General features: G+C 46.4%; 1 long non-coding RNA gene across 1 annotated transcript in view; it reads right to left on the reverse strand.

Annotated features, from left to right (window-relative positions):
* The window catches only part of LOC143791743 (uncharacterized), a 141,790-nt gene that overhangs the window by 73,662 nt on the left and 50,596 nt on the right, over positions 1-17,532 (reverse strand). The window contains exon 2 of the long non-coding RNA XR_013219910.1: positions 5,870-5,955. This is a non-coding gene — a long non-coding RNA (uncharacterized LOC143791743). The remainder of the gene's footprint in view (positions 1-5,869; positions 5,956-17,532) is intronic.

Here is a 17,532-nt window from a genome sequence, read left to right on the forward strand (position 1 = left end):
AACATCCGTCACCAGCACCACATTTCAAAGACATTGATTCTTCTTCTGTCTTGTTTCTTATCATCCAAGTTTTGTATCCATATGTTACTACGGAAAAAAAGCTAACTATGCATGAGCCGTGTCTTCATTGCCAGTGAACAGTTCCTAGATTTCAAGGATAGGTTGCTAAAATTGTGGAACAAAGATAGGTTGCAAAATTGTGAATTTGTAAGACTAAAGAAACCCCCAACACTTTAGACAGCTGTCAGCCAAACGATGGCTCAGCAATTGTTCAGCCAGCAGCTTTTTCCTCAAACTTTCCTATAAACAGCAGTGCTAGCTCAATATCTCGGCGGTGGTTTATTTCAGAGAGAGCAAAAGAATCATTAGTCCGAAATCAGACAAGCCTAATCATGTGTAGAGGGATGCATAGACATTAGCCTGTAATCTGAACTTATCAGTATCAGCAGGTCAGGCATTTCCATCTATTAGTACTGTATAATATAAAGTGTCTATTTATAAATTTCTAATTTCAATTGAAAACAAATGCAAAAACAAGGCGATGACTCATTGATACTAAACTTTTCATCAGCAGTATAAATATATAGGTCTAATGTTGAGAGAGGAAAAGATGCAACAGTGAATTTGCCACCATGCTCCTGTCTCTGCACAGCTTTCTGTTCCTCTCATCTGCTCTCATGGTCTGGTCTTCTGTCGGCCACATCACACGTACTGCTTCTGGGTCTGGCTGCCAGGCATCTTGCTTGCCATCGCAGCCACCTGTCTAGTAGAGTTGACTGAATTTGCCCGGTTTCGGTTCCAAATACGATCAGCGGTGAATATTGTTTTTGCAATATTCGTCGAACATCATTAGAGTCAATGGGAGTAGAAATTACTGAATATGTTTGGAACCAATCATCAAACATAAATTCGGTGCGAATATGGTACCAATATTGCACGAATATGGCAAATTCAGAATCGGCGACCGAATACGAACAAATGTGCTCAACTCTGTCTACGGTTGTGCTTGAAATTAACCTGTTATGACTGCCAAAGCACATTCACACAGCTATCGCACAAACCAGGAAGACAAATACCTGAACCTGACAGGTCCGTGTTCAGATTAGGAAAAAGTCTTTCTCTGATTCTGGTCTGTTTCTGCCTGACCACAGAGGTTGGCACTCTAAGATAATGCAATGGCACCCCCACTCTATGGCGGCTTACCCTGAATGTCCTTAGCAGTTCCTAGAATCACTTGAATAGCAGTTACCTAAGGAATAAACAAATCACACACAAAACAACTGCAACCAACACAAACTAAACCTAAGTGAATGACCTGGATAAGAATGAAGTGATTAACCAGAGTCAGCAGGGGTTTGTAACTAATAAGTCATGTCAGACTAACTTAATTTCCTTCTATGACAGAATCACAGACTGGGTGGATCAGGGAAATGATGTAGATATTGTATATCTTGACTTCAGCAAAGCATTTGACAAAGTATCTCACACCATTCTTATTGAAAAAATGACTAAGTATGGAATGGACAAGGAGACTGTTAGGTGTATTCATAACTGGCTTAGTGTTCAGACCCAAAGAATGGTCGTAAATGGCTGCACATCCAGTTGGAAGAATGTCTCAAGTGGGGTACCACAGGGTTCTGTCCTGGGCATCCAGACAGGATTCAAAAAGATATAAATAAACTGGAGCATTGGGCAGCAACTAACAGAATGGTTTTTAACTAGGAAAAATGCAAAGCACTACATCTGGGCAATAAAAATGAAAAAAGCATTTACAGAATGAGAGGCGTAGGGCTAAGCAACAGCACATGTGAAAAAGACTTGGGTATACTAATAGATCATAAACTGAGCATGAGCCAACAGTGTGATGCAGCAGCAAAAAAGGCAAATGCTATTCTGGGATGTATTAACAGAAACATACAGTCTAGATGATGCAAAGTCATTATTGCCCTCTACTCCTCTTTGGTCAGACCTCATTTGGAATACTGTATCCACATTTTAAAAAAATCATCAACAAACTGGAGCAAGTTCAGAGAAAAGCCACCAGAATGGTGACCGGTCTGCAAACCATGTCCTATGAGGAACGGTTGCAGGATTTGGGAATGTTTAGCTCGCAAAAAAGGAGACTAAGAGGAGACTTAATAGCTGTCTACAAATATCTCAAGGGCTGTCAAATTATAGAAGGATCATCTTTATTCTCATTTGCATAAGGAAAGACTAGAAGCAATGGGATGAAACTGAATGGGAGGAGACACAGATTAGATATTAGAGAAAACTTTTTGACAGTTAGGGTGATCAATGAGTGGAACAGGTGAGTAGAACGAGAGGTGGTGAGCTCTCCTTCCATGGAAGTTTTCAAACAGAGGCTGGACAGACATCTGTCTGGGATGATTTAGTGAATCCTGCTTTGAGCAGGGAGTTGGACCAGATGACCCAGGAGGTCCCTTCCAACTCTATTATTCTATGATTCTATGACTCCAACAAAGTCTAAGTAGGGGAAGGTATTTAAAGCTGCACCCACGAGGTGATTGGTCAGACAGAGCAATTGAAATACACCTGTTACCCAATACCAACAGAAACACAGGTAAGAGAACTAAAACACCCAAAGAAAAAGTGGATCTGTTGTGACTCAAGGGTTCAAATCCAGAGGCATGACAAAACCAAACAGCAGTCACCTGACTTTGGTTGTGGATGCAGCCTGCCAGCCATCCAGTCTGACAACTTGGTAATGCATTCTGGAGTATTTTGTGCTATTTTACATCATTTGTTGTTAACTAACACCAACCCTAGGGATTACGTGCTCTCGGAATGGGGGTTTAAATAAAGAATATCCAGAAAACCTTAAGACTCAGCTCATGTGTTTAGCCTAAAGCCTAAACTGTAGAAATCGAGTTGGCCCACGTGACCTGCAATACCATATACTGCACAAGCCTTTGGAGAGCATTAAAAGCTGTATTATGTGCAATCTTCACTGCCTGAACAACTTTCTAGGCTGTCAATAAGTATGTAAGAGTGTAAGGATTTTATGAAATATGTTAAGAAAATCTGTTCATATTTAGTAACACTTTCTGCTGCAAAGTACTCACATGCATTAGTGTATTACCAACCATAAATATTATATTGATAAACAGTTTTTATTTCTAACTTCTTCTAAAGATGAATATTTGTAATAAAATGATGCAATTGCAATTTAGTAATCTTTTTATTGTTTGCATTGACTGGTTTTATGCTATCTTTGGTATCTCAGTTAAATAATTTGTAATATTTGGGTGCAATATAACAGTAACATGTAACAATATCGCCATCTAGTGACAATGAAATACTTCATTTGCTAAATTGTGAAGTTATTCAAAAAGTACATTCAAGAAAAATTAAAGCCTTGTGTGCTCAGATGTATGATGTTTCCATTTAGTATAGATTAGTAACAGGACTGCCCCATTTGTCTATAGAGTCTATATTAGTTACAATGGCTCAAAAAAGACAAAGGTCCATCAAGTTGAACCCTTCTCGATCAATTGTACATTGTACACCTCCCATTACAATATCTTGTAGTGTGACCCACCTATAAGGAACCTTTCACCTTTTCTATTTACAGGTGATGTAAAAGTCTACACACCCTGTTAAAATGCCAGGTTTTTGTCATGTAAAAAAATAATACCAAGAAGAATCATTTTAGAACTTTTCTCTCGTTTAAAGGGAATTTGTCAGCAAGTTTTTCCTATGTAATTTTAGGGTAGCATGATAGCGAGGCAGAGACCCTGATTCCAATGATGTGTCTCTAATTTTGTGTTGTTGAACCCCTTTCCAACATCGAGAATAATAGTACGCAGATGTCGGACTCCCCCTGTCAACGCTGGGGCCCGCACTTTTCTGGGCCCATGACAGCTGATTTATACAGCTGACATGTGCCCGCAACAGCCATGGGTGGAATTGCGATCCACCCACTGCTGTTAACTGGTTAAATGTCGCTGTCAATCCCATGGAGACTATTGAAGCATGCAAAAAGTACAAAAAAATATAAAAGTTCAAATCACCCCCCTTTCGCCCCATTCAAAATAAAGCAACAAAAAAAACAAATATACACATATTTAGTACTGCCGCATTCACAATCGCCCAATCTATCAACTTAAAAAAAGAATTAACCTGATCGTTAAACGGCGTAACGAGAAAAAAGTCAAAATGCCAGAATTACGTTGTTTTGGTCGCCGAAACATTGCATTAAAATGCAATAGCGGGCGATCAAAAGATCATATCTGCACCAAAATGGTATCACTAAAAACGTCAGCTCGGCACGCAAAAAATAAGCCCTCGCCCGACCCCAGATCACGAAAAATGGAGACGCTACAGATATTGGAAAATGGCACCATTTTTTATTTATTTTTTTTAAACAAGCTCTGAAATTTTTTTCACCGCTTAAATAAAAAAGAACCTATACATGATTGGTGTCTATGAACTCTTAATGACCTGGAAAATCATAAAGGCAGGTCAGTTTTAACATTTAGTGAACATGGTAAAACAAACAACTGTGGGATTGCACTTTTTTGGTAATTTAATCACACTTTTAATCATTTTCCAGTACACGGTATGTTAAAACCAATGGTGCTGTTCAAAACTACAACTCATCCCACACAAAAAAAAGCCCTCACATGGCCATTTTAACCAAAAATGAAAAAAATTAAGGCTCTGGGAAGAAGGGGATCAAAAAATGAAGATGCAAAAACAAAAATACCTCTGTCGTTAAGGGGTTAAATAAAATCGGTGTTTTATTAGCAGGAGATTATTTATACAGGACAAGCTGCCTTGTGCCTCCTAGTCAACTTGCTCTGTGCAACCCCACCCCAATCATTGTTTAGCAGTTTTCTGTTAATGTATTGTACAGTGTCCTCAGAAAGCTGCCTATCAGTGGTATGAATGGGGTAATACAGGGCTCAGTATTAAGATATGGTTGCATAAGTGTGAAATTATTATGGGGGATGTCGTTATGTTCTGAATTAGCCAATCACATTTATACTCATGTAAAATAGTAGTAAGTAACCAGCTGCGATCATTTAAAGTGATTCTGATTAACCACATATACAGGTTAGCTGTTCTAGTAGGATTTTCCTGACAGCCATGGTCCGTAAACAGTTTACAACACAGCAAAGGGATCTCATTACTCAAAGTTATCAGTCAGGAAAATTTAACAAAAAATTTCCAAAGCATTAGTTTTACCATGGAACACTGAAGACATTCATAAAAAGGCACTTAAATTTGTCACAACATTGACTCACAACTAGACTACCCTCAAAATTGTTGAAGACACAAGAATGAAATTGGTTTGAGAGGCTACCAAAAGGCCTAGAGCAAGATTAAAAGAGCTTCAGGAATTTGTGGAAAGTACTAGTTGTGTACTGGATGTGACAACAATACTGTATTTCATATACTTCACATGTCTGACCAGTTGGGTAAGTTAGCAAGATGGAAGCCTTTTCTTACAAATAAAAACATCCAGATATGTTTTGCTAAAACCTACATCAGGTCTGCTAAAAGCATGTAGGAAAATATGTTGTTATGGTCTGATGAGACAAAGCTTTAATTTTTTGGCATAAAAAAACACCATACCCACAGTGAAGCATGATGCAGGCAGCATTACATTTTGGGGATTTTTATTGGCAGCTGTACCTTGGGTTTTAATTAAAGAGAAGGGAATAATGAACAGTTCCAAATATCAATCAATTTTGCTACAAAACATTCAGGACTCTGCTAAAAAGTTGAAGATGAAGAGGAATTTCCTCTTTCAGAATGACAACGACCTTAAGAATACCTTAAAATAAACAAAAGAATGGCTTCGCTAGAAGATCAACATTTTGAAACATCCAGACAGAACACAGACCTGAATACAATGGAAAATCTGTGGGTTGGCCTGAAGAGGACTGTACACAGGAGATGCCCTTGCAATCTGACAGAATTGGAGCACTGCTGCAAGAAAGAGTAGGCAAGGTTTGCAATTTCTAGATTTGGGTGTACATATTTATGCAACTGTATTATTTTATTTCATTTTTATTTCTACATCAGAATAGATTTCACTTTATTTTTCAATTGATTGAATTGTACTGAGTAGGGTAACATTAAGAGTGTAAAAAGTTCTGAAATAATTATTTTTGGTAAGATTTTTTTACATGATAAAATATTGCTAATTTAACAGGGGTGTCATGCTCGCGCCCAGACTGGTTGGCGCGGGCGTGCGGGGGAGTGGCCCCACTGGACCACAGACCAAACCTCCCTGGAAGGGGCGTAACTAAGTAGCTTCCTAGGTGTTCGCTGGAGCCTCTGATGGTGAGGTCAGACTTGTGCAATAGGAAGCTACCAGGTACCACTCCAGGGTGGAGTCTGGTTGTGGCTGCTGATCCCACTGGGGAACGGAACATAGACAAGCAAGCGGGCACAGCTGGCACATAGGCAGGCAGACGGGTACAACAGGAACACTGTCAGGCAGGCGGGCACGGCTGGCTCTCTGGTAGGCAGGCGGGCACGGCTGGCGCTCTGGCAGGACTGGTGGACAAGACTGGTACACTGGAAGAACCGGTAGGGACCGGTCTGCAGGCAGGTATGTAGAACGGGTAAGAACCTGTTCAGACACGAGGACCTAGGAATAAGTAAAGACCGCAAGAGGGGATGCAGAGCGAAAGCACAGGAGCTAGAGCCAAGAACAGAAATGCAGGAGGCGGAGCCAAGAGCTGGAGGCGGAGCCAAGTGCAAAACCGCAGGAGGCGGAGCCAAGAGCTGGAGGCGGAGCCAAGTGCAAAACCGCAGGAGGCGGAGCCAAGAGCAGACAGGTAGGAGGCGGAGCCAAGAGCTGGCGGCGGAGCCAAATGCAGGAGAAGTAGAACCGCAAAGAGCGGAGCCAGGTAGAACCGCAAGGAGCGGAGCCAGGTAGAACCGCAAGGAGCGGAGCCAGGTAGAACCGCAAGGAGCGGAGCCAGGTAGAACCGCAAGGAGCGGAGCCAGGTAGAACCGCAAGGAGCGGAGCTAGGTAGAACCGCAAGGAGCGGAGCTAGGTAGAACCGCAAGGAGCGGAGCTAGGTAGAACCGCAAGGAGCGGAGCTAGGTAGAACCGCAAGGAGCGGAGCTAGGTAGAACCGCAAGGAGCGGAGAGGTGCTGCGGGAGGGGTCTCTGCAGCAAAGCTGAGCAGAGCCACAAAGAATGTGGAGAGAGGCTGCAGCAAGGGATAACTGCAACAGCAGAAGATAAGCTGAGTAGAAAGGAGCAGAAACGCAGAAGTGAGGAGCAGAGGTAAAGTCACAAAGGTTCAGAGCAGGCAGAGCTGCAAGAGTGCGGAGTGAAAGCAGACTGAGAATACAAGGAAAGACAACAGGGAAGGAAGCCAAAGACTAGGAGACAGAGATAAGACTAAGTACAGACAAGGCAATGGAACAAGACACAAGGACAAAGACACTGGGACCAGGATATTCTGCCTCCTGGTGGGCGGACAACAAGACCAAGGAAATAACACAGAGAATCCTCCAGAGAGGGAGTAACTCAGAGAAAGGCCAGGCAAACTCAGAAGCAAGACACTAACTGAGCTAACACATTGCACAGGCCCAGACCACTGGGTGGAGCTGAACTAAATACTGGAGGTCTCCTGGCAATTGGTCAGGAACAGATTGGACAGATGCACCTGATTCCTATAAGAACCAGAGAGTTCAGGCGCTGCCCCTCTATACACAGAACCATGAAGCATGCAGAGAGCAGAGACACAGAACATGGAGCTGGCAAGAAACAGAAACCACATCATGACCTGGAGCAGTGGGTAAGATAGTGTGAGAGGTGCGAGGCCATGCCGTGATGCCAGCAGAGTTGTTACAGTACCCCCCCCTTTACGGCCCCTCCTCTTCAAGCCCGCTAGAATAACTTGTAGAAGAAGGATGGGAGCATACATAGTCCAGGCCAACATGAGATCTTCAGGGTAGAAGGCGGCAGGAGAGTCACCAGGTATCTCAGAAAACAAAGTCTCTTTGTGCTCTGCAGGGTTAGCTTCATCAGAAATCTCGGATAGCAAAGTCTCATTGTAACCAATAGGGTTAGCTTTCTCAATGGACTGGACCATTTCCTCAGGGTAGACAAGAAGCAGGGACTTGGAAGATACCGATTTGTTATCTTCACCAGCTGGCCACATGGAAGCTGAAGGAATACTCACAGGATACATCTTCTGCCCGATATCCAGAGACAAACTTTCAGGTAGCAGAGATGTTCTAGAGTACTGAACACAGGAAAAGTCACTAGAGATGAGTGTGGAGAACAGCTCCACCGGGTCAGAGAACAATTGAGGTGAACAAACTTCTGTTTTGAAGTCTTCACCAGCCGGCCATAAGGACGCAGAAGGTATAAACATAGGAACCATCTTGTGCCCGTTATCCAGAAGAAATCGTTCAAGCGGCGGGGATGTTCCTCGGAACGGATTACAGGTATAGTCGTTGGAGATGTGTGGAGAGATAGTCACCGCCTCCCCATGTTCGGTGACATTAGCACACCTTGACTCGACTACTAAGTGTTTACTGGTATAGTCGCTGGAGATGGGTGGAGACAGTCACCGTTTCCCCATCTTCGGTGACGTCAGCACACCTTGACTCGACGACTAAGTGTTTACTGGTATAGTCGCTGGAGATGTGTGGAGACATAGTCACCGTTTCCCCATCTTCAGTGACGTCAGCACACCTTGACTCGTCGACTAGCAGACCAGTTGAAGAAGATGACACTGCTGAGTGTCTTTGACGCATGGGAACCAGACAGTTCTCAAGACTGGGTAAGTTCAAACGAAGCACTTTGCTGGAACCCTTGACCAGAGCGGGTGGTAGAGTCCTTGGCTCAGAGTGACCCATGGGCATAACAGACAGCATGTGGAAGACAAACTTCTTCGTGTATAAGGCTCCAACTTGGAGCTGTAGTTGTCCTTGCAGGACTAGACTGCTCTTTAGCAGGGTTCGGCCATAATCAGGCAACGCCCACACTGGGTTCTGGAGCTGAAGAACGGAGACCATACACCGACTCCGTATGACAGGCGGCTTAGACACACCAAAGCTCCCAGAAGGCAGAGAAACAGTCATTAACTTAGATGGAGAGGAAGTACTCTCGCCAGGGGCAGCCTCTCCCACTGGCCCGAGGTTTTGGAGCTTAAGATCCCCTAGACAGAGGCCATCCAGGTGTTCCTCACAACCGCAGCGACATTGTATGTGTAGCGCCCCCCACCGCCGCAGGGCCGAGGGGTACCCGGTACCGGGCCTCTGAGTCTCTGCTCTGGGGTTGTCACGGCGGCTAGGCCCCGGTCCGTGACCCTGCCGTGGGGCGCACAGTGAAAGATGTGACAGATGTAGGTGGTGGTGATGCTGTGGTGGTGCGGTGCAGTAAATAACGAGGACACCAGGTTGCAGTCTCTTTACTGAAGGTCTCTGGGTCCTCAGCCCGGAATCCGGATTACCAGGCTGCGCAAGTCCGGCCGGTCCAATGGCACCTCCAGAGTTCTCTTAGCAGGTGGAAATCTGTGCCTTCCTTCTAGCGCTATGTGTTGTGGTCCTTCCCTGCTGTGCTTACAGAAAGTCCCCACAACTGTTGTGTCTGTTTCTTAAGTTCCCTCACAACTCGATTAGATGATGTTCTGCTAATCCTCCGTCCCTCCCTGGTGTTCTGGTTGGGACGGCACCCGTTTGACGGGTAGGCTCGGAGCTCTTCCGGGACCCTAGAGTCGCCCCTCTCCACAAGTTGCCCCCCAAGACTGCATAGGTGATAAAAGTTAGACAGCCCGCCTTAGACTGACTGTCCTGCCGCTGTTTGGAGTATTGCTTGAAGCTGAATGTTATGATACTCCCTCGGCGTTCCGGCCACCGGTAGTGCGCCTCAGTAGGATGTTGCTTCGGTCTTACAGCACGACTCCTACTGGTATTTCTCCTTTTGCGTGATCTCGTTTCTCACTCAGCACAATCTATCTCGCTTCTAATCCTTCCTTGGGCACCGCCGCTACCCAGAGCAGGCGCGGTCCCGTTACGTTCGTTCAAGTTGCCAAGTGTTGTGAATTCTGTTTGTGGGCTCCCCCGGTGGTGTTTTATGGTATTGCCACTTATTTGCCTTCTTCTATCCTTGATCACCTGTTGACACCCATTAGGGGAGTTTCCTATTTAAGCCTGCTTGGCTGCTGGTCTGATGCCGGCCAACAATGTATCAGTAGCATTCTGTTGCATTTTCCTGCCTCAAGTTCCAGTTCAGCTAAGTTGAATTTTGTTCCTAGTTAATGCTATTTTTTGTCCAGCTATCTGCAATGTGACTCTCTGTAGCTGGAAGCTCTCGTGGACTGAAATTGCCACTCCAGTGGCATGAGTTGTCACTGGAGTTTTAAAGTAATTTCAGGATGGTGTTTTTGAGTAGTGTTTTGAAGTTGACCGTGAAGTAACTCTTTCCTGTACTTCTGCTATCTAGTAAGCGGACCTCACTGTGCTAAATCTGCTGTTCATCCTACGTATGTCTTTTCCTCTTGACTCACCGTCAATATTTGTGGGGGCCTGCTATCTCCTTTTGGGGTTCATCTCTGGAGGTAAGGCAGGCCTGTATATTCCTCTGATAGGGGTAGTTAGATCTCCGGCTGGCGCGTGGTGTCTAGGGCATCGTAGGAAACACTCCCCGGCTACTTCCAGTGTTGTGTCAGGTTCAGGTCACGGTCACTTTAGTTTCCAACACCCGAGAGCTAGTCCGTTTGTTATTTTTGATTTCCCTGCCATTGGGAAAATCATAACAGCCAAGCCTCTGTCAGGATCCCACCCCTGACAGAGACCCTACTGTATCTTCCCCCACAACACCCTCTGCCACAAGGTGTTGCCTGGTTCCAACCCAGTCAGCTTTCTCATCTAACTTCCTGCCTGACCCCCAGTTTACCCACTATGGTGGGGAGTGGCCTAGTGAATAGAACCCTTAGCTCCCCCCGGAGGCCCGACTGTGAAATGTATTGGTGTCTGTGATACCTGATCCGATGAACTCCTTCAGTGCCATCAGACGCACCATAGCTCCCCATAGTGGCGGAGCCACAGTACTGCAACGACCAGGACTCTGGGGCGCTGCATATGCCCTTCTTATGGCTGATTTCAGGCTGCTGCTTTACCAGCCCATTCTCATCAACCTTCTTAGGCTTCACACAGGTAGCTGCTTTAACGGGTAGAGGAACAGGAGGGTCACAGACGGTCATGGCTTGACGTGGGGGTTTCTTCACGGGTTTCGCCCGTCTGGAGCGCCTCTCTGATCTAGATGGGGAAGACTTAACAGGAGCAGCAGGACAAGGCTTGTCAAAGACTTTACGGAAGGCCACCAGGAAGGCCCCTAGGTTCATGACGATAGGATCCCCGCTTCCCAGAGGGGAGTTATCCATATTAGAGCATCTTCGGCCAGGTAGGACATGATGTAACCCACCTTGACCCAGTCAGAGGGGAAACAAGCTGCATTCTGCAGGATGTAGCGTAAGCACTGCTTCAGGAACCCCTGGCATTCTTCAGGATTCCCATAGAACCTAGGTGGGTCAGCTGGGTAGTGCTCCTCCTCATAGGCCTGAAGTTGCTTGAAGAGAGCATTAGAGACAATAATTGGGTCAGAGGTCTCTTCAATCTGAACCACCCTTGGTGGAACAAATTTTTCAGGTTGCTCATACGGGCAGGAAAAAAGTTCATCATGCTCTGCGAGCGGTAGGACATGGGATACAGCGGAGGCCATGGCCTGTGCAAACTGTCATGCTCGCGCCCAGACTGGTTGGCGCGGGCGTGCGGGGGAGTGGCCCCACTGGACCACAGACCAAACCTCTGAGGTCAGACTTGTGCAATAGGAAGCTACCACTCCAGGGTGGAGTCTGGTTGTGGCTGCTGATCCCACTGGGGAACGGAACATAGACAAGGAAGCGGGCACAGCTGGCACATAGGCAGGCAGACGGGTACAACAGGAACACTGTCAGGCAGGCGGGCACGGCTGGCTCTCTGGTAGGCAGGCGGGCACGGCTGGCGCTCTGGCAGGACTGGTGGACAAGACTGGTACACTGGAAGAACCGGTAGGGACCGGTCTGCAGGCAGGTATGTAGAACGGGTAAGAACCTGTTCAGACACGAGGACCTAGGAATAAGTAGATAAAGACCGCAAGAGGGGATGCAGAGCGAAAGCACAGGAGGGGGAGCCAAGTGCAGAAATGCAGGAGGCGGAGCCAAGAGCAGGAGGGGGAGCCAAGTGCAAAACCGCAGGAGGCAAAGCCAAGAGCTGGCGGCGGAGCCAAGAGCAGGAGGGGGAGCCAAGTGCAAAACCGCAGGAGGCAAAGCCAAGAGCTGGCGGCGGAGCCAAGAGCTGGCGGCGGAGCCAAGAGCAGGAGGGGGAGCCAAGTGCAAAACCGCAGGAGGCAAAGCCAAGAGCTGGCGGGGGAGCCAAGTGCAAAACCGCAGGAGGCAAAGCCAAGAGCTGGCGGGGGAGCCAAGTGCAAAACCGCAGGAGGCAAAGCCAAGAGCTGGCGGGGGAGCCAAGTGCAAAACCGCAGGAGGCAAAGCCAAGAGCTGGCGGGGGAGCCAAGTGCAAAACCGCAGGAGGCAAAGCCAAGAGCTGGCGGGGGAGCCAAGTGCAAAACCGCAGGAGGCAAAGCCAAGAGCTGGCGGGGGAGCCAAGTGCAAAACCGCAGGAGGCAAAGCCAAGAGCTGGCGGGGGAGCCAAGTGCAAAACCGCAGGAGGCAAAGCCAAGAGCTGGCGGGGGAGCCAAGTGCAAAACCGCAGGAGGCAAAGCCAAGAGCTGGCGGGGGAGCCAAGTGCAAAACCGCAGGAGGCAAAGCCAAGAGCTGGCGGGGGAGCCAAGTGCAAAACCGCAGGAGGCAAAGCCAAGAGCTGGCGGCGGAGCCAAGTGCAAAACCGCAGGAGAGGTAGAACCGCAAGGAGCGGAGCCAGGTAGAACCGCAAGGAGCGGAGCCAGGTAGAACCGCAAGGAGCGGAGCCAGGTAGAACCGCAAGGAGCGGAGCCAGGTAGAACCGCAAGGAGCGGAGCCAGGTAGAACCGCAAGGAGCGGAGCCAGGTAGAACCGCAAGGAGCGGAGCCAGGTAGAACCGCAAGGAGCGGAGCCAGGTAGAACCGCAAGGAGCGGAGCCAGGTAGAACCGCAAGGAGCGGAGCCAGGTAGAACCGCAAGGAGCGGAGCCAGGTAGAACCGCAAGGAGCGGAGCCAGGTAGAACCGCAAGGAGCGGAGCCAGGTAGAACCGCAAGGAGCGGAGCCAGGTAGAACCGCAAGGAGCGGAGCCAGGTAGAACCGCAAGGAGCGGAGCCAGGTAGAACCGCAAGGAGCGGAGCCAGGTAGAACCGCAAGGAGCGGAGCCAGGTAGAACCGCAAGGAGCGGAGCCAGGTAGAACCGCAAGGAGCGGAGCCAGGTAGAACCGCAAGGAGCGGAGAGGTGCTGCGGGAGGGGTCTCTGCAGCAAAGCTGAGCAGAGCCACAAAGAATGTGGAGAGAGGCTGCAGCAAGGGATAACTGCAACAGAAGATAAGCTGAGTAGAAAGGAGCAGAAACGCAGAAGTGAGGAGCAGAGGTAAAGTCACAAAGGTTCAGAGCAGGCAGAGCTGCAAGAGTGCAGAGTGAAAGCAGACTGAGAACACAAGGAAAGACAACAGGGAAGGAAGCCAAAGACTAGGAGACAGAGATAAGACTAAGTACAGACAAGGCAATGGAACAAGACACAAGGACAAAGACACTGGGACCAGGATATTCTGCCTCCTGGTGGGCGGACAACAAGACCAAGGAAATAACACAGAGAATCCTCCAGAGAGGGAGTAACTCAGAGAAAGACCAGGCAAACTCAGAAGCAAGACACTAACTGAGCTAACACATTGCACAGGCCCAGACTACTGGGTGGAGCTGAACTAAATACTGGAGGTCTCCTGGCAATTGGTCAGGAACAGATTGGACAGATGCACCTGATTCCTATAAGAACCAGAGAGTTCAGGCGCTGCCCCTCTATACACAGAACCATGAAGCATGCAGAGAGCAGAGACACAGAACATGGAGCTGGCAAGAAACAGAAACCACATCATGACCTGGAGCAGTGGGTAAGATAGTGTGAGAGGTGCGAGGCCATGCCGTGATGCCAGCAGAGTTGTTACAGTGGGTGTGTCGACTGTTAATATCCATGGTAAATGTTTAAATCTCCATTCCTCCACAAGTATCGAACGTCCCCTGGTAGAGATGGGTGAAGCCCTAGATGTTTGGGTCCGGCGTTAAAATAAGTTTGGTTACGGTACAAGAATAGTACCGGAACCCTGACCCCATTCACAATAATGGGAAGTCCGGCATTCAGCTAACATGTGCATGACAGTGCGGCAAACACTGCCTCTGATCGGAGGTAAGATTAATATCGCTGCTCAGAAAGCCACTGCTCCCTTACTATCAGATGACAGCGTGAGCCCGCAGCTGTTACAGGAGGTTTTCCTCTGATCACAGGCATTGGCTGATGGGACTATTACTCTCATCAGCCTACGCTTGCTGATGCTAATAACAGAGTGAGCAGGCGGCGGCTGATGAGAGTATTCATCAGCCAGCGCCTGCACTATAAATTTAAAAATTTATAAATAAAAAAAAAAAAATGGTGTGGGTACCCAGCTGGGGGCTAGTATTCTCAGGCTGGTAAGGGCCATGGTTATTGACCCCCCCAGCCTAAAAAGAGCAGCCCGCTGCCACCCCAATAAAGGCGCATCTAGCAGATGCGCCAATTCCGGTGCTTTGCCTGGCTCTTCCCACTTGCAATGTGGTGGTGGCAAGTGGGGTTCATATTTGTGGGGTTGATGTCACCTTTGTATTGTCTGGTGACATTAAACCCACAGCTTAGTAATAGAGATGCATCTATAAGACACCTCTCCATTATTAATCCTATAGTTATATTGTAATTAAATACACACCCAGAATAAAAACCTTTATTTGAAATAAAAAAACACACATTTACTTTTTTATTTAAAAATAAGAAACATTGTTATACTCACCTAACGCCCATTTCATTGAAGCCATGGTCTCCAGTAAAAAACAAAAATAAAAAAAAATCATATCCCTCATCTGTCTGACATTCTGTCCCAAGCCATAATCCATGTCTGGGATAAATAGTTTTCAACCTGGACAGTCCCATGGCTGAAAACCACTGGAGAATGAGCTGCTGTGAGCGCAGCATCAGTGACTTGTGGTGACGTCATCAAGGTAACAGCAGGTCACTGAGGATGCACTCCCATCCGGTTACCTCAGTGAGATCCCTGCTAGCGCCGGGAGGAAAAGTGTAAGACATCTGCTGTTCGGGGTGCAGAACCCAAACAGTAACACAGACTTTTGGTGAAGTCCATGTTCTGGGTTTGTGCCCAAACAGTAGGTGTTTTAATTATCGGGTTCGCCCATCTCTATCCCCTAGTCCTTTGTAATACTCTTGGACTAAATAAATCATGTGCCAATTCATTTGACCATACCTTCTTTAAAAGCTAAAAAACCCCTTCATGACATGCGCCGTACTAGTACAGCGCATGTCGTGTCTCCCCCTTTGATGTGGGCTCCGGCGCTGAGCCCACATCAAAGTAGCAACATGTCAGCTGTTTTGTACAGCTGACATGTGCGCGCAATAGCGGCGAGTGGAAACGCGATCCACCTGCCGCTAATAACTAGTTAATGCCGCTGTCAAACGCTGACATTTAACTACCGCTTCCGGCCATCGGGCCGGAAATGTGCGCATCACCGACCCCTGTCACATGATCGGGGGTCAGCGATGCGTCAGCATGACAACCTGAGGTCTCCTTGAGACCTCTATGGTTGTTGATGCCGGCTTGCTGTGAGCACCACCCTGTGGTCGGCTCTCATAGCAAGCCTGTAATTGAGCTACTTTGGAGCGATCTGATGATCGCTGCAATGTAGCAGAGCCGATCAGGCTATGCCAGATTCTAGCCTCCCAAGGAGGCTATTGAAGCATGGCAAAAGTTTAAAAAAAATGTTTTAAAAAATATGGAAAAAAAAAAAAAAGTTTCAATCACCCCCCTTTTGCCCCATTCAAAATAAAACAATAAAAAAAAAACATACACGTATTTGGTATCGCCGCGTTCAGAATCGCCTGATCTATCGAAAGGATCAAAAGGATTAACCTGATCGCTAAGCGGCGTGGCGAGAAAAAAAATAAAAACGCAGAATTACCTTTTTTTGCATGCCGTAACATTGCATTAAAATGCAATAACAGGCGATCAAAAGAACGTATCTGATCATTACAAACGTCAGCTCGGTACGCAAAAAATAAGCCCTCACCCAACCCGAGATCCTGAAATATGGAAACGCTACGGGTATCGGAAAATGGCACAATTTTTTTTTTTTTAGCAAAGTTGGAATTTTTTTTTCACAACTTAGATAAAAAATAACCTAGACATGTTTGGTGTCTATGAACTCGTAATGATGTGGAAAATCACAATGGCAGGTAAGTTTTAGCATTTAGTGAACCTAGCAAAAAAGCCAAACAAAAAAAAAGTGTGGGATTGCACTTTTTTTTGCAATTTCACCACACTTGGAATTTTTTTCTCGTTTTCTAGTACAAGACATAGTAAAACCAATGGTGTTGTTCAAAAGTACAACTCGTCCCGCAAAAAATAAACCCTCACATGGCCATATTGACGGAAAAATAAAAAAAGTTATGGCTCTGGGAAGGAGGGGAGCGAAAAACGAAGACGCAGAAACGAAAAAGGGCTGTGTCTTGAAGGGGTTAAAAAAAGGAAGCACAAAGGCCCAATAATAATACCAAACTTACCAAAACCAAATACCAAAAACATTGATTAATCCCTTCCTGACATGTGTCATATATAAACAGAGCTGCGGGAGCTGCATTCCCGCAAACTGTAGTATGTACACGGCACCGTGATCGCGCTGGCTCAATAGTGACAGTGACATCGAGCAGCATCGCATAGGGAGAGAGCTCCCTCTGTACGCCCAGTGGAATTGCATTGTGTCGATGGTCTCCATAGTAACTTAAGACCCTATGATCGCCTTGGGGTCACCCAGGGATGGTGTCCTGTCAGCTGATGCTCAGAACACAAGCTAACACGCCTCCTCCCTGCATGTCAGACACTGCTCTAATGCCCTGTAGTGCAGAAGCATTGCAGAGTATTAGATAAGTGATCTGTCAGTTTGAAGTTGTTTGTCCAATCCTGGGACAATCTTAACATAATTTTAAAAAAGTTAATAAAAGTTGCAAAAATATTTTAAAAAAATAAAAAAAATGAACAAAAAAAAAGAAAAAATATTAATCTAATAAATACATTTAATTACGGTATGTAAAAAAAAGAACATAAAACACCAAAGTACACATATTTGGTATGTCGTGAAATACGTTGTGACCTATAAAACTGCACCACTAGTTAACCTCTTCAGTGAACACCGTTAAAAAAAAAAAACGAGGCAAAAAACTATGCTTTATCATTATACCGCTGAACAAAAAGTAGAATAAAATGCAATCAAGAAGACCAATCTAAATAAAAATGGTATCTCTGAAAACGTCATCTTG

This window comes from Ranitomeya variabilis, chromosome 1 (genome assembly GCF_051348905.1).
Source record: "Ranitomeya variabilis isolate aRanVar5 chromosome 1, aRanVar5.hap1, whole genome shotgun sequence".
In the NCBI taxonomy this organism is placed as follows: Eukaryota; Metazoa; Chordata; class Amphibia; order Anura; family Dendrobatidae; genus Ranitomeya; species Ranitomeya variabilis.